This window comes from Halyomorpha halys, unplaced genomic scaffold, assembly GCF_000696795.3.
Source record: "Halyomorpha halys isolate HHAL.00 unplaced genomic scaffold, Hhal_1.1 Scaffold2095.1, whole genome shotgun sequence".
NCBI classification, from domain to species: Eukaryota; Metazoa; Arthropoda; class Insecta; order Hemiptera; family Pentatomidae; genus Halyomorpha; species Halyomorpha halys.
In genome coordinates this window covers 75,868-100,998 of record NW_027104976.1, presented here as the reverse complement: position 1 = coordinate 100,998, position 25,131 = coordinate 75,868, and the positions used below count along the sequence as shown (strand labels likewise).

The 25,131-nt window shown below is 30.7% G+C and overlaps 4 non-coding genes and 1 pseudogene across 4 annotated transcripts; all 5 read right to left on the bottom strand.

The window, feature by feature from the left end:
• Nucleotides 1-5,500: 5,500 nt before the first annotated feature.
• On the bottom strand, nt 5,501-5,573 carry TRNAF-GAA (transfer RNA phenylalanine (anticodon GAA)). The gene has a single exon. It is a non-coding gene; the product is annotated as a tRNA-Phe (tRNA).
• A 284-nt stretch (nt 5,574-5,857) lies between these two features.
• On the bottom strand, nt 5,858-5,929 carry TRNAF-GAA (transfer RNA phenylalanine (anticodon GAA)). Its single transcript has one exon. It is a non-coding gene; the product is annotated as a tRNA-Phe (tRNA).
• Nucleotides 5,930-9,847: 3,918 nt separating this feature from the next.
• On the bottom strand, nt 9,848-9,920 carry TRNAF-GAA (transfer RNA phenylalanine (anticodon GAA)). The gene has a single exon. It is a non-coding gene; the product is annotated as a tRNA-Phe (tRNA).
• Nucleotides 9,921-10,838: 918 nt separating this feature from the next.
• Nucleotides 10,839-10,911, bottom strand: TRNAF-GAA (transfer RNA phenylalanine (anticodon GAA)). The gene has a single exon. It is a non-coding gene; the product is annotated as a tRNA-Phe (tRNA).
• A 4,064-nt stretch (nt 10,912-14,975) lies between these two features.
• LOC136795644 (U4 spliceosomal RNA) lies at nt 14,976-15,039 on the bottom strand (annotated as a pseudogene).
• Nucleotides 15,040-25,131: the final 10,092 nt, after the last annotated feature.

Genomic DNA, 25,131 nt, shown 5'->3' with positions numbered 1-25,131 from the left:
GACAAAACGATACGCATGACATATGAATAATAAACAGTAATGGTGTGACTATCGATCCTTGTAGCACTCCACTGATGAAGAGAAGAGCCTCTGGACCATTTGATAATTAGGATTTAGTTTGTACTGAGTGTCTCGTTAGTGTTTGGATGTACTTGCAAAGGCATTGTAACAACTTTAACGACTGCACTAAGCGAACCGAGTGCATTAACTTCAGCCGTGCAGAATCTACGATAACTAAGTTTCTGTTAAATTATAAAGGACTATATGGTATGAATTCACTGAGCCACATCTGCATGCGCTAAAATATTCTATCATAAAGGATAATGAATATTGCTACATTCCCATTAATAAATATTTTAGGCATGCTCTACCCATGGATGAGTCTTATCTTCTTAAAGTTGCTCCCACATATTCAAAAAATTGAAAAAGAAAAAGACATTATTACAAAAATAAAAAGATTTTTTAAAATAATATTTTAGTTCTTGTTCACAATCATCAAATTTATTTATTGAAATTTATAACTGTATTCTACCTTAAAAAATCTACAACGAATAAATGCAAAATACTCTATAATGACATGACTCACACAAGAAACTACCATTGGTAGCCCTTCAATAACAGTTCTGTATTGAAAAATCTCAGGACCATTTTCTTTTCAGACATTATAGACATTTATCAGGAATCGATGAGGAAGTAACGTTAGAAATTAGCAAATTTGAGTACTTATTGAATTTATTATGAAAGGATAGGAATTTTGTTTAAACTATATCGGCAAAGTCTGAAACAATAAGGCTTAATGGGTAATTCAATTTGAGAAATTTTTTATTGCAAGGACACAATAAGAGGGGAATTCGATGGCTTAGTGGAGCTTCGTTTTAATGGTAGTAGCTATGAGTCATTCCCACAGATATGAGATGTTTTTAGTTCAAGTTACGAGAAATGTAAATGGGCACAAATCAAGCTTAAAAAAAAAAAAAAAAAAAAAAAAAAAAAAAAAATCAAGCTAAACATAGAGATACTCTCTTGAACACTCTAATACAATTTAACCAACCATTAAAACAATAACCTTTTTTATTTATAATGAAAATAAAAGAAAGCTTCTGGAGTGGACCATTGAACAACGCCAATATTTCGAACTAAAACTGTTTTTAAGCATTCACTGGATTTAAACAATTAATCAGACCCATTACATTTGAAATTCGGTTTAGCCGTTTATTAAAATACCTACAAACGGGCAGGTATTTTACCTTCTTCCTGGCTATTTCGTACATCAGTAAATATCGGACAGTATCCAGATAAGCTAGAAACATTCTCAAATACCGCATGTCCTTGTCTTAAGTTTACAGCAGAAGACATGATCATGAAAGACAGGACAATGACGAATATAAGGTTTTTCTAAAATATTTTATTTCGTCCTAACACTTTTCCAAATGTTGCTAAAGATATGGGAACTGTTCCGCGTATTGTATGAGTATTGGGCAATAAATAAATAATGATCTGAATACTCAGTTTAACAACAGGGCCAGGAGCATTGAAGCGATTGGTTTAGTTATTCACATCTTAGTCGCCACTTACAATCACCTAAAGATCTAGATTAGCTGAGAGATAAATTAGTCGATGGTCAAGAATAAAGAGCGGGAACTAGCATTGTTGGACAACTAACCCGATAAAATCCTGCTATGACTGCGGATTTTTTGAGCAACTTGTTTTAAAACCTTTCCTTCCAAAACTTCATGTTTACTTCTAATTTTTGAATGAAGTAATTTATTACAACATGCATAAAGTAAGTGAAAAATAGGAGGTATCTTCTGACTTGTGAGGAAGAGAATCAAGATGAGGTAATTGAGAAATTGTCATTACACTATTAATATTGTCAGCCATTGCTTTATTAGTTTTTAAAAATCCAAAACAATGCTAACAAAATCAAAACAGCAACTACGAGCAAGTAACCTAACACGACAACAAACAAAACGACGAGCTGAGCTAGTCTGTTGCGTGAAGTCATTCTCCATTTAACGGGACTAGGAACAGACTCTCAACCATATTACATGATATATCGTTTTAACATGGTAAAGGAAGGAAATATTTCTCAATTTAACATAAATTTTTCCATTTAACACGCTTTTACAAGTTAAACTAAAGATCATGAATATCCCTAAAATTCTCAACTAACAATAAATAAATTATTTTTGAATACACAAGTATTTTGAACTATAATAGAATAGGTGGTTCCATAATTTTTGCACAGGCATGACCTACAAACGGTCCTTGACTAAACTATGACATATTGACAGATTTAATGACGTTTCAAAAAAAAAAAAAAATAATTCACCACTAAAGGGGAAGTTTAAATTTCAGATCCAGGTTCATATTAAAACTTAAAACAATTCCATGGTCTTAACGTCAATTCTAGCCCTTTATATGACGATGACCCACATAATCACTGACAACCCCAATAGTCGAAGATCGACTCCTTTCTCACGAAGAAGGCTCAGAAGAGGAAATGAAGGAAGATAGTTATTGGACGAAGACTATTCCCTCTCATTGCTATTCAGAGGGGCAGCTGCTAAGGGTCAGGTACCCACTGGAGAACGGGTCCTATCCTTTATTTACTTTTTCTTCCCATGTCTCCTGTTACTTTTGTACTTTAAAATCCTTTATCACACCTTTTGGTACTGATCTCACATCTCCTGTTTTTTTGTTGTAGTTTTTCATCCGAGCGGAAGCGGCTCAGGTGGAACCGCCCCGGTCTTTTTTTATTTTAAATAGTTGGTGGCTAACAATACCCTGGGGGTAGTGGATGCTGTTCCGCGGGGTTTATTGTATTGTATGCAATACGAGCGGTGTATTTAGAAAACATATGTAAACATCTATGAAAAATCGAGTAATGTAAATAAATATTGGTTGTTTTGTTCAAAACCTGAACATATTTTTTTTTTTTAATTAGAATACCAATATCAGTAAATATTACCCGCTTACTGTTAAAAAATGTAAACTGTTACCATTACGACAGCACTAAGTCTCTCTATTTATATATATGGGGTCACTAGTCATTGACATCTAAGCTAGGGAAAGATTATGTTTATAGTGGTTTTAGATTTTTAATAATACTGATTTTCAAAATAGATAGTAAAATAATTGTTGCTAATGTTACGGTTAATCTTTTGATTCTGGTTGAATACAACAAATTATTAATTGAAAATAGTAGGTAACGGGTGAGAGGAAAAAATAAAACCCAATAAAATTTCATTGAAACAATCAAAATATTTTTTAAAAATGTAGTGTCTAATTGAATATAATTTATCCCAGACCACTCGAATTTCCAGAAAACTAAAGAGGTTGTAAAAACATAAATAGAAGCATGCTAATGCTTCTCTAAGGGTAGATGCATTAATAAAATAAATGTATAAAACCACAAATGTCTTGCTATAATATTGTTCTAATATTTAATTTTGATTCACATCAAAAAAGGAGAACCTCCAAATTTAACATGATTATATTTCAACTACATACTGAGTTTTGTTTTTTACAAATGGAGCTGGTATGTGTCCAATTAAATTAAGGAACATAGGGAGAATTAAAAAATAATCATATGACAATTATAATAACGCAATTGTTAGACGTTAAGCAGACATTCTTTTAGTTCACAAAAAGATTCAAAGGAAAACGGAGTCATAAAGAATAAGTCTGAGAAGTCAAAAAACATCGAGAAGAAATAGACATTCTTATGAGGAGTTTGAAAGAGGACAAGGTGAAACTTCGAGCCCAATATCACTTTTCATATTTAAATATGACGATTAAATTATATTCATGAATACTGTTGTGCAAATTTTCCCGTATCCTCAGGACACGATTCTTTGGGCCCCTGCCAAATAGTAAATTTCGCAACTGAAGTAAGGATATGATATAAATATTAAATAATGTATATTGTTTATTATATAATTATTACAAAATTATTATACACAATATATGCATATCGAAGGTTTAATCCACAGTCGTGTTAAGTACATATTTAAAACAAGCTGCCACAATCAAGGGCAATAAGTGTTAGAGTTCTAAGTTTTTATTCATACAATAAATATACCGTCTAAAAAAAATTAAAATTAAACGATAGCAATATACCAACAAAATAATAATATAACAGAGTAGTTTAAACAAAAAATAAAGAAAATTAAGTTTAAGAAAAAAAAATTATCAGACAGATTTAAATATTTTTATAATTTCCAGATTTATTATATTTTTGTCATGTATTAGGGTTTCCCGTCGGTATTGTATGAACCCCCGCTCTCTTTACATTTCTAGCTTATACCAATAAAAATCCATGATTAAAGGGGTAGTAATTTAAAAAAAAAAATCTGAAAAAATTGAAGAGGTCATAAATAAATAAATTGTATGTCGAGTGAGAGGGAGCTATTGATTAAAAACATTTTTAGAACAGTATTTACCTCCAATTAATACCATAATCACACTCATAAATGAGTTGTCAATGTTAGAGTTTAAGATATTGGTAGTATATAAACAAGTGATATTAACTAATATACGTTTAAAAAATAAAAACAGAGAAATGATTCCATTTCCAGTAAAGTTACTCCAAAATATTTATTGGAAATACAGGTTTTAAGGTTCCCTGAATCCAAATGACTTAATATGGATAAATGTTATGGGTGTATATGGTCAAATATGATGTTTTTTGTTAAATCGACCAACTGGAAGTGCCACTTCATGTCAAAATTGTTCTGAGGACTTTGATTATACACGTTGTATCAATAAACAAATAAATTGTAGTAATCAATATTAGCCAGGTCTCATACTCTTTGAAAGACCTAGCACAAAAGGTCTTAAATGCTGCATTTTCGAAAGAGTTTGATCTTTAATTTTTTTAATTTAAAATAATTAAAAACCTCTCTTTGATAATAGAAGGATAATGGATAAATATTAATCATGAAGTAGTTTTGCTGTTAGCTTTGTGTAATCTTTATTTCTAAGAAAATGCACTTTTAAAACCGTAATCCTTTTAATTTAAATGGTCTGTACTTCCAGTATAATGGCCATTTTCAAGAGTTTTAAAATGTTAAGTTAACTGTATTTCATCATTAACCATGTCTGCTTCTAAATATTAGAACTGTTTTTGTCAATATTTGATCTGCCTCTCTTCGAAATCTCGTAAAAGACGGTTATAAAATTTTATAATAAATTATTATAATTAATGTAAATTTTTATAAGTAGAAAATATTTATTATATATAACATGTAGGAAAGCGACAATTAAAATTTCATGAATTGAAAGGATTAATTTCAGCTCCAAGTACAGTGGTTAGTATGTGCTCTCGTATCGAATTTATTTCGTATTAATAAATCATAAAAACATAGTAGAACGAAATATTCATTTGAATAGAAAAATAATATTCATTCCTAGTTGATCTTTGATTCGACATTGCAATACTAAAAATATTGCACTAATTCTTTTAAAACTATGATATCCATAGATGATAAAAAATCAGTGCCGAAACCCGGGATCGAACCAGGGACCTTTAGATCTTCAGTCTAACGCTCTCCCAACTGAGCTATTTCGGCTCATGAATCGCATAGATAATTACATTAAAACTCTCAACAGTCATATCTAAGAATATTGCACTAATTCGTTTAAAATTATGATATCCATAAATAAAAAACTAGTCCCGAAACGCGAGATCAAAACAAAACAGGGGCTTTAAATCTTCAGTCCAACGCTCTCACAACTGAGCTATTTCGGCTCATGAATCTTGCAGATAATTACGTAAACACTCTCAACGGCTATATGAAAACATATTGCACTAATTCGTTTAAAATTATGAAATCCATCGATAATAAAAAGCTAGTGTCGAAACCCTGTATCAAACCAGGGACCTTAAGATCTTCAGTCTAATGCTCTTCCACTGAGCTATTTCGGCTCATGAATCGTTGGGAAAATTACATCAACACTCTCAACGTTCATAAGTAAAAATACTGCACTATTTTGTTTAAAATTATGAAATCTATAGTTATTAAAAAACTAGAAACAAAACGCGGGATCAAACAAGGGCATTTAGATCTTCAGTTCTTTCAGTCCAAGAATATTGTTAAACACTCTCAATGGTCAAATGTATCATAAAACTAAACCAACACTATTATTTTTTATAATTTTTAAAAAATCAAATGTAAACCTAAAATAGAGTGATAAAATAAAATTGGTAATACTAAACAGATGGACTGAAATAATTTCATAAAATATTATAGTCCAATTCAGAATGAATGCCCAGAAAAGGTACAACTTTATAAATATTAATTCCAATATAACATTACTCAAGTCTGAAATTTTATTTTACCGATCATTAAAATATGATCCAATTTTTAAATATTTAATGCCAAGAATAATTGTGGTTTTGAAATTCCCAATTATATTTAATTTTATATACTAGTGAAAGGTCCCGTATCAGACAGTTTTAATCCCCGACACTCCCTCCCCCCGCTCTTAATCACTCTCATGATAATAATTATTTATTTAGCTTTTAATTCAAATGTCCATATTCTACCTTTTTTAAGTGATCGTTACAATTATTAAAGCTCTATTCATATTGTTCTGTTGATATAACTTTGTAATCGACAAGGGGCAGGGGCTCTACAGTACTCTTAATAATTTTAGCTACTCAGTAAGTCAGTAGGATTCTTTCTGTTCTTGTATAAGATAAAAAAATAGATATAAAACAAGTTTTTTCGCTAATACTGATTTAGATGATTTGTTTTGTAAAGAATTTAATTATCTTTTAAATGAGTGGCTATAATTTTCCAGACGATGTATAGTTTTTCAGTTATTGCAAAAACTATTTTTTTTTTTAATCAGAATTTATTTTTTTATTTTAAGTTTGAATTTTTGATACGCTTATAGTATATCTGCAGCATAAAGAGAACCCCTATTATTAAATTTAGCGCTTGTATTTTTATTTAGCTTTAGATTGGTATTTTTATTGGGTCTTTTTCGACACAGCCATTAATTAGTCAGTGTGTGAGTGGTTGCAGACATGAATATTTAAGCCCTGTCATACTATTTCAGTGAGGATATGATCTAGCTGATATTGAAGATCATTAAATTCTACACTGACTTGGCGATTTTAACCAAATCATTAGAGTTGTTTTTGAGAACATTAAATAAATGTGAAAATAGATTTTAAGAAGTGGCACTCTCAAGTATTAGAATTCGAATTATTTACGATTGAAATACTTTTCCTTGCTGTATATTCCATACATAAGTAGGTAAATGTAAGTAATTATTATATATCCCATCTATATACATATATATAAGTAAAAGTAATTACTATATATTCCATATATATGCAAGTAAAAGTAATTACTATGTATTCCATATAAGTAAGTGAAGGGTTTCAAAACTCCTTTATTATGTCGACGGATCAAGACGGTACAAATTAGGTTTTATAAATTTTGAGATGGTTGTCAACGCGAAAGTACGTTTCCATGGAACTTAAGTCGACCTCTGTGTTCTAAAACCCAAAAATGAACTGTTTTTGAGATGTCACACGAATTAAGCACAGAGCAAACCACATTCTAAGGTTAGCTTCCATAGCGCCCTGTCGCCATGGTATACTCACCATATGTTGTTTTTTTACATGATTATGAAGTTTATTGTTCCAAGTATATTTTAATAGTCAGTCCAATTTGGACATATGGAATTGAGCTCTGGGGCTCTACCAAGCCATCAAATTCCTCCCGCATTCAATCCTCACGATTCAAAATCCTACGTAAAATCCTTGATGCTCCTTATTAAGTTACAAATAAACTCATCCACAAAGACCTTAACATCCCGTTCGTTGCAGATTTGGTCCAAAATGCGTCTTTTCATTCCAAACTCCTTACCCATCCTAACCCATTAATTCTTAATCTTTCATCCTTAACAATCCCTGATAACCCTCCGAGGCGTCTGAAAAGAAGATGGCCACGGGACCTTCTAATTTAAATTAATGCTTGAAGTACCACCAATGGGTGTTACCACATTAAATTTTAAAATAAATAAATAAATTTAAAAAAAAAATTTAATACTTGGAATCCAAATTAATTTAATGCCCATTACCTTATTGAATGGAATGTTATTAGCTTCAGTAAGTACTTACTACGGAATCTTTACTTATAAATATTATGAAAATTAATTTTTACAATTACGTACTAATTCTAATCTGTCCGTTTTGAGGGAATATCTCAGCCTTTTATTTCTTATGGCTCAAATTATTCAACTAGATACCATAAATGTTTGAAAGCAAGTACAGCTCAAGATTCTGAAAATGTCTGTTTCAAATGTGTTTAGTCTGTCCGTCTGTGTTTATATAAAAATATTTTAAACTAATGAGTCAACCAATTCATTGTTTTTGTTTCTCAAATTATACAGTGATATCCTAAGAATGTTTAGAGGAATTTGAACTCAAAATATTGAGACAAAAATGCTATTCTATGTATGTTTCTTCGCAATATATGTAAACATAACTTTATATTTCGGAATATGTAACTCTTTTTTTTAACGAATAGCTCAACTGATTTCAAATTTTCATGTTTCAAATTATAATGACCCGCAGGCTCCCACCAAAAATTTATAATCAGCTTAAAACATCCATTCGAGTACGGCATAGCTGTGGGGTCTCAGTGGTTACAATTCAGGGTTAATATATGTTTATGGATAATCAAAACTTGACTGAAAAACTAAAGTAATATTTTCGAGTGGGACAATGTAATTACTTATTACGTAAACTGCTACTTACAGATAGTCATCATAAAGTATGCAGCTTTTTCAGTCGTGTGTATGGAATAGACTTTCTTGGTAATGTTAAATTGTTTGTAAGAATGGGCATGATATCCCTTATATTTCGAATGTACTGAAAAGGAGAAGGAAACATATCTAATGCGAGGATTCTCGCGGGGGAAAACTAGTTTTTTTAAAATTTAGATACCAGTTTATCAGTAGTTTTGATATACCTTCACAAAATGTTTTTGTAATTTCATGGAATCTTCCGGTTTCTGTTGTTAGTTCAACTGGGGTTTACTTTTTAATACTATTGGCTAAAATGGGTTTATAGGCACCCATACTTTATTATTAACTAAATTTTCTAACAGTAATACTATTGAGGAAATGGTATTGTTTTGAATGTCAGCGATGAACAGAAATGGAATTCTGAAATAATCGGCTTTTTCCCTGAGAACAATGACGTATTAGTTCATTTTTTCTACTTTTTAAAACCAAAAATCAATAAATGACTGAGTGAGGGTACCAATGAATAAGTTATAAGGTTAACCTTACTTGAAATAAAAACAGAAACCGAACCTTTTCACTGAAACAATTTGTGAAGACATCTCAAAACTGATGAACTTAAAAACTGATAAAACTTAAAATTCCGTTCATACAAAAATTGAGATATGAGCTATGAAAAGTTTTTAATAAGTAAAATGCCATCTTGAAAACTTGACTGATTACGTATCTCATATCAAGTTTGATAGCATATTTTTAGCTAGAGAAATGTTATCAAGTAAAATAAATATTCTATGGTCCTGTTAAAACTAACATGCACTACTCAGACGCTTCAATTGCTAACCATGTTTTTCCATGTTCCTTTGCACAAACGTTAAACGAGATAACAAAAAAGCAACTAGTTTATTTATTAATGAACCACTAATAACTAAAAATTGTATTCATAACAACTACAGTTAATTTTAGTTAGATACGACTAAGGTGTTTTTCTAATTGTTTTCCAGCACTGTTATGTATCTAAAAAAATATATATTTATTACAAAAATGTTATAATGAATGTTGTTCTGGAATTATAAAAGTATTTTGCCGAAACCCGGGATCGAACCAGGGACCTTTAGATCTTCAGTCTAACGCTCTCCCAACTGAGCTATTTCGGCTTGCATAAGCCAATTAAAAAAATGAAGTGTACGCATTAAAGCTATTGAAATTGCATAATAAATCAATTTTTATCAAACTGTGACGTCATAAAACTGATTATCTCAATATAACATCATGTTGGATAATTATCAATCTATATCAATGTACTGGTATAGTTTTTTTTTCAATAAATAGTATTAGTTGTCCAATATATAATATCACACTTTTTTACTAGTTTTGCATGTTAAAATTTCCGCCTTATGTAAAAAAAACAAAAAAACATTAGCAACAGTATTATAAGCAATATGGACAAAGCCACTGAATGATTTCACTAACTAAACCATTTGTTATTTATTATAAGTCTTATCCTTTAAAATTTTATAGGGAAGATGGAATTTTTAATGTGATAAATAAATAAAGGTTGAGAAATTAGAGAGTTTTTAATTAATTAAAAACGAAAAAAATATTTGAAAAGGAATATATTAAAACTATAAATGTCCTAATTTTTTTCAATAAATAGACTTTTATATAATCAATTATAAAAGCCAAAAGAAAACCAAGTCTAACTCGATGTTCTTTTAACTAATTGGTCTAAGAATATGTTAATTTTGTTTTCATTTCATAATAATTTACAAAAAAAAATATTATTGATTAAATAAATTATTGTAGGTAATATTTATGTGCAAAAATGTGATTAAAAAACACTTCTTCATTAACTTAAATTGTTATTTATCGATTTCTAATTTATTAAAATGTTAAGTAATTCCGAAAGCTGCTCTATTAATATTTACTAAAACATGATGAGGTTATTACAATATTTCAGTCAGAAATAACTTGCATAAAACTATAAATAATCGATTTCAAAAAAAGTATTTAGCAACAACTTCTGAAACATCATCAGGTTTAATAATACAAAACTTAATATAACAAAAAAGTAATGCCGAAACCCGGGATCGAACCAGGGACCTTTAGATCTTCAGTCTAACGCTCTCCCAACTGAGCTATTTCGGCTCACGAGTTAGAACTCTGAATACAACCATCCTCGATTAGCCTGTATCACAAATCTTATCTAGACATACATTCAACTAGCAAATATAAGAAATAAATGTTGAATAAATATTAAATAATATTATTCTGTTGAATTTAATTTTTTTTTTCTCAACCCTCTATTAATTTTATTATCCCGAACATAAAGCAATAAGACAGAAAAAGGAATATGTATACAAAAATAAACATAAATAGAAACTAAGTTAATTTATTAACTTATCCCTCAGGGCGACTATTAGGTTTGAGGGAGAAAACCCATATTTACTATTGCTTTGCATATTGGTATCCTATACTAATTTATGTGTATAAATATATTAGATTGTTGTTATCCATTTCCATATAAATAAAAACATTAGTAAATAATAAAGGTTATTAGTAAAGTAATATTGAACGTAGGACTTGATATAAATAGCAGTCAAACATTACAATTTTAACCGGGTGCAGTATAAGTTTATAGATTGCAAAGAGAAATGCTGCAAAAAATGTAAGGATTAGTATAGATTCATAAAAAAAAAAATCCTATGCCTTCAAAAGATGTTGTTATATTATTTAGATATAAGAATGAGTTTTAATTTAATTTTTAAATAATTATTTTTGGTCTGTACTGTATGAATTAATATACTAAGTTATGTAACAATTGAGCATACTTTTTTTTTTTTAATTCTAAAAACTAATATTTAGAAGAATGACATCTATTTTGTACAGATGCATAGAGGTATTATAGAGTGTAGAAGATACATTAATAGAACTTGAGTCGTGACTTCATAATCCTGAATTCTTTTTACAAGATAGAACTCGAAATCGTTAAAAATGTTACTTACACTACCAGTTATTAACCTACTATGAGTTTAAATTAATCCTCACTCGTTTAAAACAGATATTTCGACGATATTTACGATGACAATACTTCTCCTCACTAATTTTTCAAATTAACCCTTAAATCGATTAACTCCGATTTAAAAAGTTTTCAAAAATATACTCATTTTTCAAAATTTTTCTTATTCCGAAAGTACGGCAGACATTTACAAATATAAACGTTTACTAAAATTTAAATTGAATAAATAAAATTTATTAGTTATTCAATGGTAAATTGTTCTAGATTAAATATCGAAATGACTAAAAATGATTTCAAGGATTTAGTCAATCTTATAACTGAAAAGTTTATGTATGGCAAGATTTGAAGCCTTTAATGGAAAGTTAAAACAATGTATTTAACAACAATATATCTCTCTATATATATCTGTTTTATCTATTTCCAAAAACAAAAATCAAGCATTTCTCGAATATCGAAATTTTCTACAAAATGCGTTTATTACATTCAATTTTTTTGGCTTTACTTAGATACTACTAGGGCGCTCTCAACACAGGCTACTTTCCAGTTCTCCGAGAAAAACGCCCCCCCCCCAAAAAAAAAACCTACACTGTCCAGTTGTGCCCAAGTATCAACTCTTTATGCCTGAAGTTAGCTATTTTATGTATTTCTAGTATAACAAGTTCAAACCGGACTTCTAGAAGGGATGAGAGCATTCTAGTGACATCTCAGTTTGGCCAAAAATGAAATAAAATACGTATTGTATAGAAAATTGTATCAGATTCAATTTTATAATTATAATTATTATAAAGAATCTTGGCCTTCAAGAAAGCTAAGTTTTCTAATTATAAGCCTTAACCGTGGACGAGTAGGCAAATCTAAAATTCAACACTTCAAAAAACATACCGAATCGTTAAGAAAAGAAACATTTTTTTTAACACCCTATGTGAGAATTCGATGTCTAGACGATTTTTTATTATTGACACGCCCAATTATTATACAGTATAATAATAATAATTATGATAGTTATTTGAAATCTAGAACCCAGGATCGTTAGATACTATACTAATATATGAGCCGCTCAGTGCACACATCGATTAACTCCATAAAACGAAAAGTTGAGAAACGCGATGATGTAATGTATATTGTTTTTTAAAATTCCTCTGATAATATGAATTCAAATATGTAGAATGCATATAATTGCAGATATAGCTTTTATCTAACGGTATATAAAATTAATAAGAAAGAATAGCCAACAAACAATCGTCAGTAATGTTACAGTTTTTATGTGAGTTAATCGATTTGGCAACTGAGAAAACTAATAAAGTTAAATTTAGTCTTTACATTTTTAATTTTTTTATTACAGAAAAAGTTAGTTATTATACATTTTTATCCGAATAAGATTATACATTTTTATTCATATAAAAATGAATGTTGGCAGTTCTGTTATAATATAATTTTTGTAATTAATTCATAGCAGCTTTATGTTAGCGGCATTATTCTTTGGGATGATTCAGCAATATTATAAATAATGTCTTCTTCATCAGCTGTATGCGAGGATTCGTCATTTCGATTTGTTGACAAGTTCTTATAGTAATCGTGTTCAACAGGAGGAATGAATTTTAGCAGGTCCATAATATCTTTCCATTTTTCCCTTGTCACAGTTCTACCTTTAGGATATAATAAAGGCTGATCTATATTTTTCAAACTTTGCGGTCTCCCCACTAAAGATTTTCTTATATTAATGGCTTGAAATTCTGTATCTTCATTATAGTCACATTTGAATTGTATGAGATAGGGTTTGGACCTTTCTAACTTTATCCAGCGTATTTTAAGCCAATTTACTGGAAGCCCTGTGACGGTTACTTTTCTGTTAATGATAGACAGTTCTAAAGGTTTTGTTGACAAAAAATCTTGGTGAATCATTTGGATTAGATGAACTGGCGCTTTCTTTTTACATGTTTTGATTATATGGTACCAATCATTTGGTGAAAAAATGTTTTGATTTTTTTTCGCACATGTCTCAATTATGGCAAAATCTATTATTTTTTCGAAATTTGCAGCGTAAGTCTTTATGTACTTTATTAGATAAGATGAAATTTCTTCAGACCCACGAGATCCATCAGTTTCTGGCCAAACAAACATGTGGCTTATATTTTTATTGAATTCATGACATTCAAAATTATAAACATATAAATTTCGTAGAAAATACGAACAATTTTTCCGATGTTGCCATTCGATCGGCAGCCATTTGACTGCGAGCCCGTTCAGCCTCTTTTAAGTGAGTTTCTTTTTCAATTTTTGCCATCTTAATTCCCTCATCGTCTGAAGATTAACTTTTTATTTGAAAAGCATCACAAGTTTGACACGTATCCTTTGATGGTTGTTTAAAATGTAAATTAAATTTTGTAGAGAACACAATATAGTAATATTTTTCTTTCACTGTTGCTACGTTTTCCTTTTCACATTCTGTGACGTATAGTTCATACATCTTCTTAATATTTAAGTCAGGATTTAAATATTGTCGTCTTGGATCATGAGCTCTGGTGTAGTGACTACTGTAGGCTGGAAATGAGTTTATATGCTTTATAACATTTGTATCATCTATTTTATTGCTTGCAACGCGACCTTTGGGCTTATCAACCAAAGATGTAACTTGTTCTTTAGAACAACAATCGTATATCCGCCCGTCACTCACCTGATAAGTGTCTCTAAAATATTTTTTACAAACGGGAATATCAAGTCTCTCTTTTCGAAAGTAATATGTAAACGAATGTGATCTTCGTTCTTTAGTTTCATTCGTAGGGCGCCTTCTTTTTATTTCGTTAACTTTGAAACAACCTCTTAAGAAAATATTTTGGTCAAGTTGACTATATTTTTTTGATTGCAATTTTGACGACATATGCATTGTATATCGCCAAATGTTTTTGCAGGTATTAATTTTCCTCCACTATTCCTGTATGCCAAACCTTTTATCCTGTTATGCTTTTGTAAATTTCGTATCCATTTAACAGGATTACGACTTCTTTTCCTCCCAATCGATTTGTTTGTTGGGTTTGTACTGTTGCAATCCGATGAATCCGAGGAAAACGATAAATGTCTTCTTGGACCAAACTTTCTGTTGATAAATCGTATTGAAGAATCATCACTGCTTTCCTCACTCACATTATTAGTCTCACTCATCTTGATTATAACGGTATAATATTTATTTCTTTAAAAACTAGAAATAATCGCACCTCAGTAGACCTTCATTGGTTACGATATTGCCTCTGCGCAAGCTTTAAAAACAATGGAGTTAATCGAAATGGCTTCTGAAATAAATTAATTATTATTCAATGGCAAAAAAAAAATTGCCATTTAACGGTGCTAATCTTTATTATTCAGGAATGTTATTATAAACATAAAAAGTTATGACTATACCAAGGGCTTTGACACTTAAATTTAAGATTTTTCAAAAAGTGGAGTTAATCGATATGTGCACTGAGTGGCTCATATATTAACTAGTTTACCCCTGCGAGAACTATTGAATTAGATATGCTTCCTTCTTCTTTTCAATTCATGTTAAATATAAGTAATATCACGCTCATTCCTATAGAGAATATAATATTATCAAGTCTATTATGCACACAAATGAAAAAGCTTACTTTCTAATGACTGCATTTAAGTAACAGTTCACGTTATAAGTAATTAAGTTGTTCCATTGGAAAATATCACTTCAGTTTTACAGTTAAGATTCAGCTATCCGTAAACATACATTAATCCTGAATAGTACCCAATGAGACCTCGTAGCTAGGCGGACAAAGAATTTTTGGTAAGGCTCGGGGGTCTAAATTTAAGACATGAAAATTGGAAATCGGCAGAGCCGTTCATTCAAAACAATATTACATATTCCGACATATTTACATATATTTCACATAAACATGTTTAGTATAGTACTTTTTAAATATTTTGAGCTCATAAGTCATATACATTCCTGGAATATCACTGCGTAAGTACTTAAGTTTAAAATATTGTTTACAATTTGAGGTAGACTTGTTTAAAAACATTGACGGTATCTAGCTGAATAATTGAACCCATCAATAATAAAATTCGGCTGATCTATTCACTCAATCTTCAAATATCTAAAAGCGGAGGGATTATAATTAATACATAAACACAGTGTTTTAAGGTTAGATATAGGAAAAAAAGAAACAACATGTGGTATCACATGAAAACCATGACGGTGCTAAAGAATGAGGTTTATCCAGTGCCTAGTTAGTTCGCTTTCTCAAAAATGGTTCTTTTATGGTTTTTCAAAACACGGTGCCCAACATGTCAAAATCCATCGCTCCTGAGAGTCGGAAAAGTAATCGATAATACTTTAATATATATTTATTCGATATTATACATCGTATACAATGTAAACTATGTATAAATTTATATCTTGGCAGAAAGATGAGACACCATGATTGCTACATATTTTAATGTAAATAAAATATTTGTTAGTTTATAATATGTTATGACCATATTCTTCTAGAGGCATTTTTGGGGTTACAACTCATGTCTGGTATATATTCCAATATTTTTCTTTTGATGTTAACTTTTTACTTTGGTATGATTCAGCTCTCCATTGTGTTACCGGAAAATTTACTATCTGTCTTAAAAACTTTTAAGATCTCATATTTTTATATTTTTAATTATTGCATTAATTAGACCTGAACATCAAACAAATTAATCAGTACCAAGACCATCTATTACCAGAAGACTGTTTAACATCAGCCCCAATCTTTAATTCACTTGGTAAATAAACGTACAAATATTCTTACTTTATATTAGGTGTATATTATATGATCAATTATCTGTTTTAGATATTTATGTTTCTCTCCCTCTGTATCGCATCGTCCTCTATCAAACTATACTTCAAATCCTATATTGATTCGATGTTGTTCTTTATTGTACTACTTTTCAAATATCTAAAAGCTTGGTTTTCATCAATAGGTTAATTTAATATGCCCATAGTAAAAATATATCATTATTAGTTTAAATACATTAGAGCTTTACAATAGGATATATGGTTTTTGTTTTGTTTTTTATATTATTAAATATGAAGTGACGTTTTTGTTTTATTCTTTCATTTTGGCGAATGTAGATAGGCCAACTTAGGTATATTGTTTATTATTAGTTTATATAAATATTCTTTAACTCGCCATTTTTGTAAAATTAGTATAATTGATTATTTATTTTATGTATTTTACAGACTAACTCTATTTATCTGGTGGTTGCCTTTATAAGAAATATAAAGGAAATATCCCCGACTTTACTTGGGACCTGACTTACAGCCCCTAGTACAGAACTACTTCAGGAACATCGGAACTGATAAGAAGGCCCTCTGGGGGTAACTAATAAGCACTATCTGCGACCTCTCTTCCAAGAAGGACCTTTCTCCAGTTAGTGGTCTGCTTCAAGATCGTTATCTTTCTCCTGTCATTTCCCAATACCGAAGTCGCTACGCTTGTCAACCCTAACATCACCAAGAAAAAGTTAACGAGCATCAGTCGTTTTCTGGTATATCGTTCATATATTATGGAAAATTAACTTGAGAACCGCTAAATCACTAAATTCTCAACTCAATGTAAACAATGGAATGGCTGTAAAAATAAATAATAATAAATATATCAAACCTATTAATCCTGGGAAAGGAGATTAAACTTAAGCTGATGGTTAAATAAAATTTAATTTTGAAGTAAGTGCATTACATACAACAAAAATATCCACAACGCCAATATGTTTTGGTAAAAATGTTAGATAAGGACCAGTATGTGTCATTAAGTATAAGTTTTATCTAATTCCATGTACGTCTTTCCCGTATTTATTTTCCTCATCCCATATATTCTCGAAGGCAAAATCATTGACTCTGGAATATAGGTAATTATCTACCCAAAAGAAATGGTGAGGAACTAATACGGATCTATGTCTTGTTAAAAAAATAATCCCAAATGTGAGACTTTACGATTCAAGATAGGTACGATCACAAATTAATAAAAACGAATCCGTCCGTCCGACTAACACATTTTTTCAACCAATCTGAGGATTTTATCCAGATTTGGCATCAAAGTCGCAAGTTACCTTATGTTAATCTTTAAAAGCCCTCATTACCATCAACCCCCGAAAAATACAAATACGTGTAGGAATCTATAATTTGAAATTTTACATTTTTGCTCATCTTCCTCACCCACGATAATATAAAAATACGGAGAAAATTGTATAGTCCAAGTATTGGGATTTTTTCATCAAAAATATGTCAGGACAAAATATAAAAACTCTTTTGAATCTTTTGAGGCAAAAATCCCTAATGCCTATTTGATTTCCTGGTTATATCGTCATTGTATATGATTATCGCCGTACAGATGTAAATCATAATTTTGCTAAATTCGGTTTTATCCTTAATCGGTGTTAAATAAATAATAATCTACTGGAGAAGGAAGTTTAAAGCTGGAAAAAAAATATACGTATATTTATCAAAAGAATATTTTCAAATAAATATAATTTATCTTTCAGGAAAAATAATTTAAACTATATAAAGTGCAGCACAAATTTTGTCACATGATTAGTGATTAAACTCCTTCTAGGTTTCCTTACTGGGAAAAATCGTGCCTGAAATAGAATTCATTTTAGGAAGTTTTTAAATCGGTGAATATTTATGATGTAATCGATTTATATAGAAGGTAGGGCAGGGCGCGGGTCGACATGAAGCCTGTTAGGCGGGCGCGGGAGTTTACACTGAATGGGCCTTGTAGTACTACAGCGGATAGTAAGAGGCCGTAGTCATGGAAACCGGCGGGATCGATGCCACGTGTTCCCGCCGGCGGGAATATCTTGGGGCGTGGCCATATCGACCGCGGCTGTCTGGATGTCTGCAGTCGAGCACTTTGGCAGAGAAGTCTGGGTAAGGGCGTTTCCATCTCTCTGTGGAAGCGTTCCGTGAGGGGGCTTCTATCGAATTCTTCTGGGGATCTTGAAAAAGATTTTGTGACAAATATCACTACCTGAAAAGTGGAAAGCTTATAAATTTTGAGACTTCTATCATGGAAGCATAGAAAAATTATCTATTCAGAAACTTATTTTAAAAATTAAAATATATAAAGACCACATGGAAAAAAGAGGCCGATTTATCGTCAATTATTTAGTAAAGGATAACGATGAAACAATTCCAGTGTAGGTTTTGAGTGTGATACCTTCTTTTTGCCCCCTAATCTTCAGATCATTCCTTGAAAGGGACTTATGATAACAAAAAGAGTTTTCCTAAGCAAAAATTTGAAATCTAAAATAATTAAAGAAAAAAAGTCAGAAAATAAATATCCTGAAAGAGATATAAGAAAAAATATAATAAGTGGTACGGAAATTCCAAAAATAAACTAGAAATTGGCAAGTGAAGTATACGGAAGTTTATAACATGATGAAGAAGAAATAGAATATGAAAACCAGAAAAAAGAAATGTACTATACAATGCAACAATAACAGGGCGAGGGCATTGAGTAGGGAGTGTAGAAGAATAATTTGAGGAAAATCTAGATTGAGAAAATCTCAGTTTCATGAAAAAATATTATTTTCACTGATATCAAAGATTCTCAAAGCCAATCCTAAAAAAAGGGGGTACCCAGAATCAAAACTAGCGGGGGAGGATGCCGTAATCAATCAGGTTAGGACATTTCAGCATGGAAAAGGTGAATGAAACCAAAATGTTAAGACAATTTTTATGTATAATTGTCACATTACTTTATTGTTTATTACAATTAGTATAACGTGTGTGTCTGTGCTGGTCTGGAGGATGTTGAGCGGTATGCGGACCAACTAAGAGGAAGAGTAAAATTGTATTGGGCTGCGAAAGGGAAAATGGCGTAATAGCCCACTTCCTGTGGCGTAGGAAAAAAAAATAGTATTTGCTTAAAATAAAATTTAATTTTTATTAAATTAATAATTTGTTTCACTTCTGGGAGGAGGGGGTAGCTGCCCCCTGCTACCTGACGCTGAGTACGCCCATGAAATCTACTGATCGTATCCTGGTACAAAACCATAAAATATAACTGATCGTACTTTGGTACAAAATTATAAAATAAAACACAGCCATAACGAACTATAATAACTGTCGTAGGTCGAAATATAAACCTAAGCACTTTTATTAACTGATTAAAAGAATTAGTGCCCGCCAATTACCATTGATTGAACACAATGAATAATCATAAGGACATGATTGAGGAAGACACTGGAGAAGGTGACATTCATGGCGGTCTGTTATTGTTTAGGTTTAGCCTAACGAACTCTTTAATTAAAACCACTTTTTAAATCAATTAAATCATTGCATACACACATATTTCTAGATACTATGCACGATTAATGGCGAAAAACATCGGTATGATACGGTCTGGTGAATTTCTTTAGCAGAAAATATTTATTCAATCTAATCTCCATCTGGCTATAACATCCCATCCTACTTGATACTCTTCGACTAAGAGAACCATTCCGAGGTCATAGCGGCCGATAGTGATTTTTTTTTTCAGGCGAATAAGAGTTATATGCCAAAACGATTCTTCTTATATTGCTTAGTTTATATTTACTTCATGATGGTTTTGCAAAATGAATATTTTCACTAATGTGAGTATCAGAACCAGAACTATGTTGGTGCAAGAAGATTTTTCGTAATGAATGGATGACATTCACATATTGTTGCAGATTTCATTATTGTTTTATTGTTATTGCGACGAAATGTTAACTTATTTGATATTTAATGTGTCAATTCCATAATTTGAGTATCTAGAATTAATTATTAATTTAATGAAGAAATGAATATGTTTCGGAAGTCAAAATTATTTTGAAACACCAAATTGTTTATAATTTGCTTTGTTTTATGAATTCTCATTCATTCTTAATTTCCTGTCTTCTATATCTCTTTTTCTCACATTTTAAACACGGAAAATCTCATCTTAGTGTTGACAATATCTGTACATCTACTTTTTTGCCTTTTTTGGGAGGGAGGGGAAGGAGTTGGTTTAGAGACCTTCAGAATCTTTGGCTGTCAGTCCACCGTTTTCTATCCTAGGTGATGGACTTTCAGTTTATTTATTACACTGTTCTTCATTATCCTGTTGACCAATCTGAGCTTCAGCCTTCCTCTTAGTTTTAGTTACTCCAACTCGAGCGTCCAGAGTTAAGAAGGGGCTTGTTGGGTTGCATCTTGCCGCATGTCCCGTTCATTGAACCTCTTCATTGAGCGCGATTGATTATTGCGTTTTGGAGTTCATTTCCTCCTTCCTCGAATTTCCAATTCATTGTCCTACTATTACTCTTACTACTATTACTGGTACTTGAAACTACTTTTAGGAAAGTTTAACCATATATGTCATTACTTCTTCTTGATCCTTTTCAGTTGAGGTCGAGCCTAAATGTGACTCAGTTTATAGTATGGGGCTAAGGTCTAAAAGAACTTGGTACTGAAGGTTGTTGGTTCGATTTCTACCTTCATCAGTCAATATTTATTTCGCAGCGGATCCCAGAAATGAATATATATATAAACACTCATTAGCTGCCAAGATCCTCAATGGAGGACTAAAATAATTCCAACATAAATGGATTATAATGTAAAAAATGAATTCAATTAGTAAACTAGTGTATTCCATTCTGATTCCTTCAGCATTCTAAATGAGTCATAGGGAGAGTATGATCAGAAGGACAGAGAAACTGGGTATTGACTCATATGAACGTGCGGAGATCTACAGCAGACTATTTACAGACCCTAAGGATATAAGAGGCACACATTAGAACTTTCTACCATCTTGAACTAGCAGCGGTCTTAAGCAGTCTTAAGATATAAAATACTGAAAGCCATTAACAGCGCACGAGGGTAAAACGCATATAAACAAAGAGTTGCAACTGCAGTAAATATGAGCTCGCTTTCACCAATGCATTATTACCATTGCGCAGTTCCCTGGTTTGTTTATAGTGGTTAGTTTCTCCTTCTTTATTATCGTTCAGTGTGTGCTCGACATAGATAATTACTTTAATCTAGTTCTAAATTGATTCTGTAATCAATTCTTCTCGATTTGCGGGCTCCAAGGGTAAGGCAGATTTCTTACGATACAAAAATGTTGAAATAGACGAAATTATTTTTGTAAGAAAAAATCAAAAAAGATACTGCATCAATGGAGAATTAATACATATTTCATTTTTGTTTTATTGTTATTGCGACGATATGTTAACTTATTTGATATTTAATGTGTTAATTCCAGGATTTTAGTATCTAGGATTAATTATTTATTACTTTAATGTTGAAATGAATATTTTTCGGAAATCAAAATTATTTTGAAACACCAAATTGTCCATAATTATAATTATAGAAAAGAGGGAGGTCTGGATAGTATTACAGATGAAATTTTTTTTTTCTATAAAAAAAATTAAACAGGAAAAATGCTACTTGATCAATGAATTTTTGATGGAATTTACAGATTATAATAAACTGTAGGTAGATGTATTTAAACTATCAAAAACTTAAATAAAATAATAAGTGGATAAAGATGTTTAATTTTTTTAGCATTTATTTTTATCCTTCTTACTATTTCATTTAAGTTTTTGATAGCTTGTATATATACGGGCTTTTTGTAGCCGAAGTCAAAGCGCCAACTTTAATGGTTTCGGTTACTGCAGCGCCGCTGTCTGGAATCCGACCTGGGAGATCAACTTTTAATTCTGTGGTGGTCCCATGAAATAATACCGTGAACTACCACCATGTTTAGAATTTGGAGGTATCTGGTAGATAACTCCTATCTTCCTCCCCCACCCTCGTATGCCAAAAACGACCAGGAAGGGGGTCATAAAAAATTAAAAAAGTTTAATTTTACCACCATCTTTACAAGTTTGTATACATGTATACCTATATGGTGAGTCGGCCATCTCCTTGAATTATTAAAGAGTGTTGGACGATTTATTATTACGCTTGGAAGGCAAATAGAAGTTACGAATTAAAAGAAGTTAATTATGAGTATTCTAAAGTTAATCACAATCATAACTTTGATGACCTTTACGGAGGTGTATGTATAAAAAATATCAAAGACTGGGAAGTTCAAACGAGTGGAGAAACGAGCAACATTCTGGAAATGCGCGCCATGTTTGTATTTAAGCTAATTAAACTGACAGCATATTAATAAAGATGAAAACCCATTTATAATATTACGAAATTTATTTCACCGACTGAAGGCTCACAGTTTCATTCGAAAATTGTTGGTGTTGAATTTTTTATTCTTAAAATACTCAATATATATTTATATTGGTTCATTGAATATTTGTCTGAACTCTTCACTAAATATCTTAATAAAAACTGAGAATTCAGACAGACATGAACAGCTACAGTTCAGTGTAAGTTCGTACACTACAGAAGAAATTCCTAAATTCGAGAGGCTTTTACGGTAAAGAAAAATACTTAGAGATGACATGATAAAAGTTGAGGTACTTGGGCAAATAACTAGACAGACTATTGTTTCAAACAACAATCTTCCACAGCATTCTGAATAATACTAAATTTTAAAAGCCTCATATTTTACCAACGATAGGAGAAGGGCAAAATAATAAATAAATAAATAAAACTTATATCTCTGAATCTGAGATTCCATTTAGTGGGATTATTTTCCCTTTTATCAAAATTTTAATTCTTACCGACCAAGATAGGGGTAAGTATAATAAATTAAACGCTAAAGAAGAAAGGAGAAAAAATGGCTTCATAGGCATGATGTAAAGTACTACTCAGTGGCACCCTTTTCATGGCATTAAATTACTTTCATAATTATGAAAGTAGATTCCTCATCCAGGCCATTTCAGTCCTCTGGTATGAGATCTGTGGCCATTTCTTTAATTAGATTGGAACGCTCGTTCAAAAAATTCGAAACATATTTCGTACCATGTCCGTATGTGTTTATTAAATGCTGGAATTGGTAATTCAATATTTCACATTTCATGAGGTTTAGATAATTAAGCGTAGAATTTTATAAAGATTGAAGTCATTCTATATTTGTTTGTTTTGCAATGCAGTATATTTGCCTTGTTTTTGACAAAAGAGATGCTAATAAGTATGAATAAATGATTAATAAATTTATATGAATAAAATTCCGTCTTGTTTCTAATTTACAATACCATCTAAATAGTGAATGTAATAATTCGAGTTTAGATTTGAAACGTCGATTTCGATTTACAAAGATACACGTCATATTTTACTTTCTCACTACCGAAGTTTGTGATTTCTCTTATTCATTAGGAAATGAATAAAAACTACGTCCTGTGAATCGAAAATTTTTACTCCCTGGTTGAGCTTTAGACATTAAGGAACAAATCTGGTTTCGTGTCTTTAAATAGTCAAATTTAATGCTTGATAAATAATTAATAAATTGAACTGGTAAACTGATTTAATTATTTTTATTATCTGTGCGGGTTAGTATCTAGATGGTCCTATATCGAATTCATCAGATTCTAATGACTACTTCCGCATACTACCCACCCATTCATAAAAGTATTTTTCTAGGCACAACTATATTTAAAAAACAGCTCGCCTGGTTTGGCCCAAATTTGAAAGGTTTCTCATGTTTTCATGATCTAGTATGAATATCATCGAAACCCACTCACTATTTTCAAAATGCAAAAGCATTTTGCATGATCCGCATGTTTCAAACACGATTCTTGCAATATACAGTTTAACTTTATTTTTAAATATTTTAATATAAGATAATTAGTAAAGTAAAAATAGATTAAAATTTATTTCTACCGCTCAATAACTGAGAACTAATTTTTTAATATTTGAAAAATATGATGATTTAAAATTAAAAAGTATGAATGGTCGCTAAATATCTTTAGGTTTATTGCCAACAACATCTAAAGTTTTGTAAGTAGCTGAAATATCACTAGGAATTAATTAATAGTGCATTTAACTAGCTTCAATTTGAGCTCTGAAGAGTTCTTTATGTTAAATGATTACCGAGATAAGGTTTTTCCAAGTGAAATATAATTTCCTCAAACAAAACGAGGAAAAAACAGATTATGAACCTATTTCCGCAAATATCTTAAAAAATTATTACCCTTAGGAAAATGATTATTATAAACTATTTTATGATATATTTAACGATGCAATTATAATTATGAACAATTTCTACTATTTACTGGTATCCAAATAATTTTTACTTCTGATACAAATTTATTCTTAATTAAAATACTAAATAATTAATTCCAAATGCTGAACTTAAAATATTAAATATTGAGGTGTAAATAGTTGACCGTAGATTAATGCTTGAAGAAGTTTGTCGGGGGGTGCGGTCAGCAAAGAACAACATAAATAAACAAAACCATATTTATTTATTTTA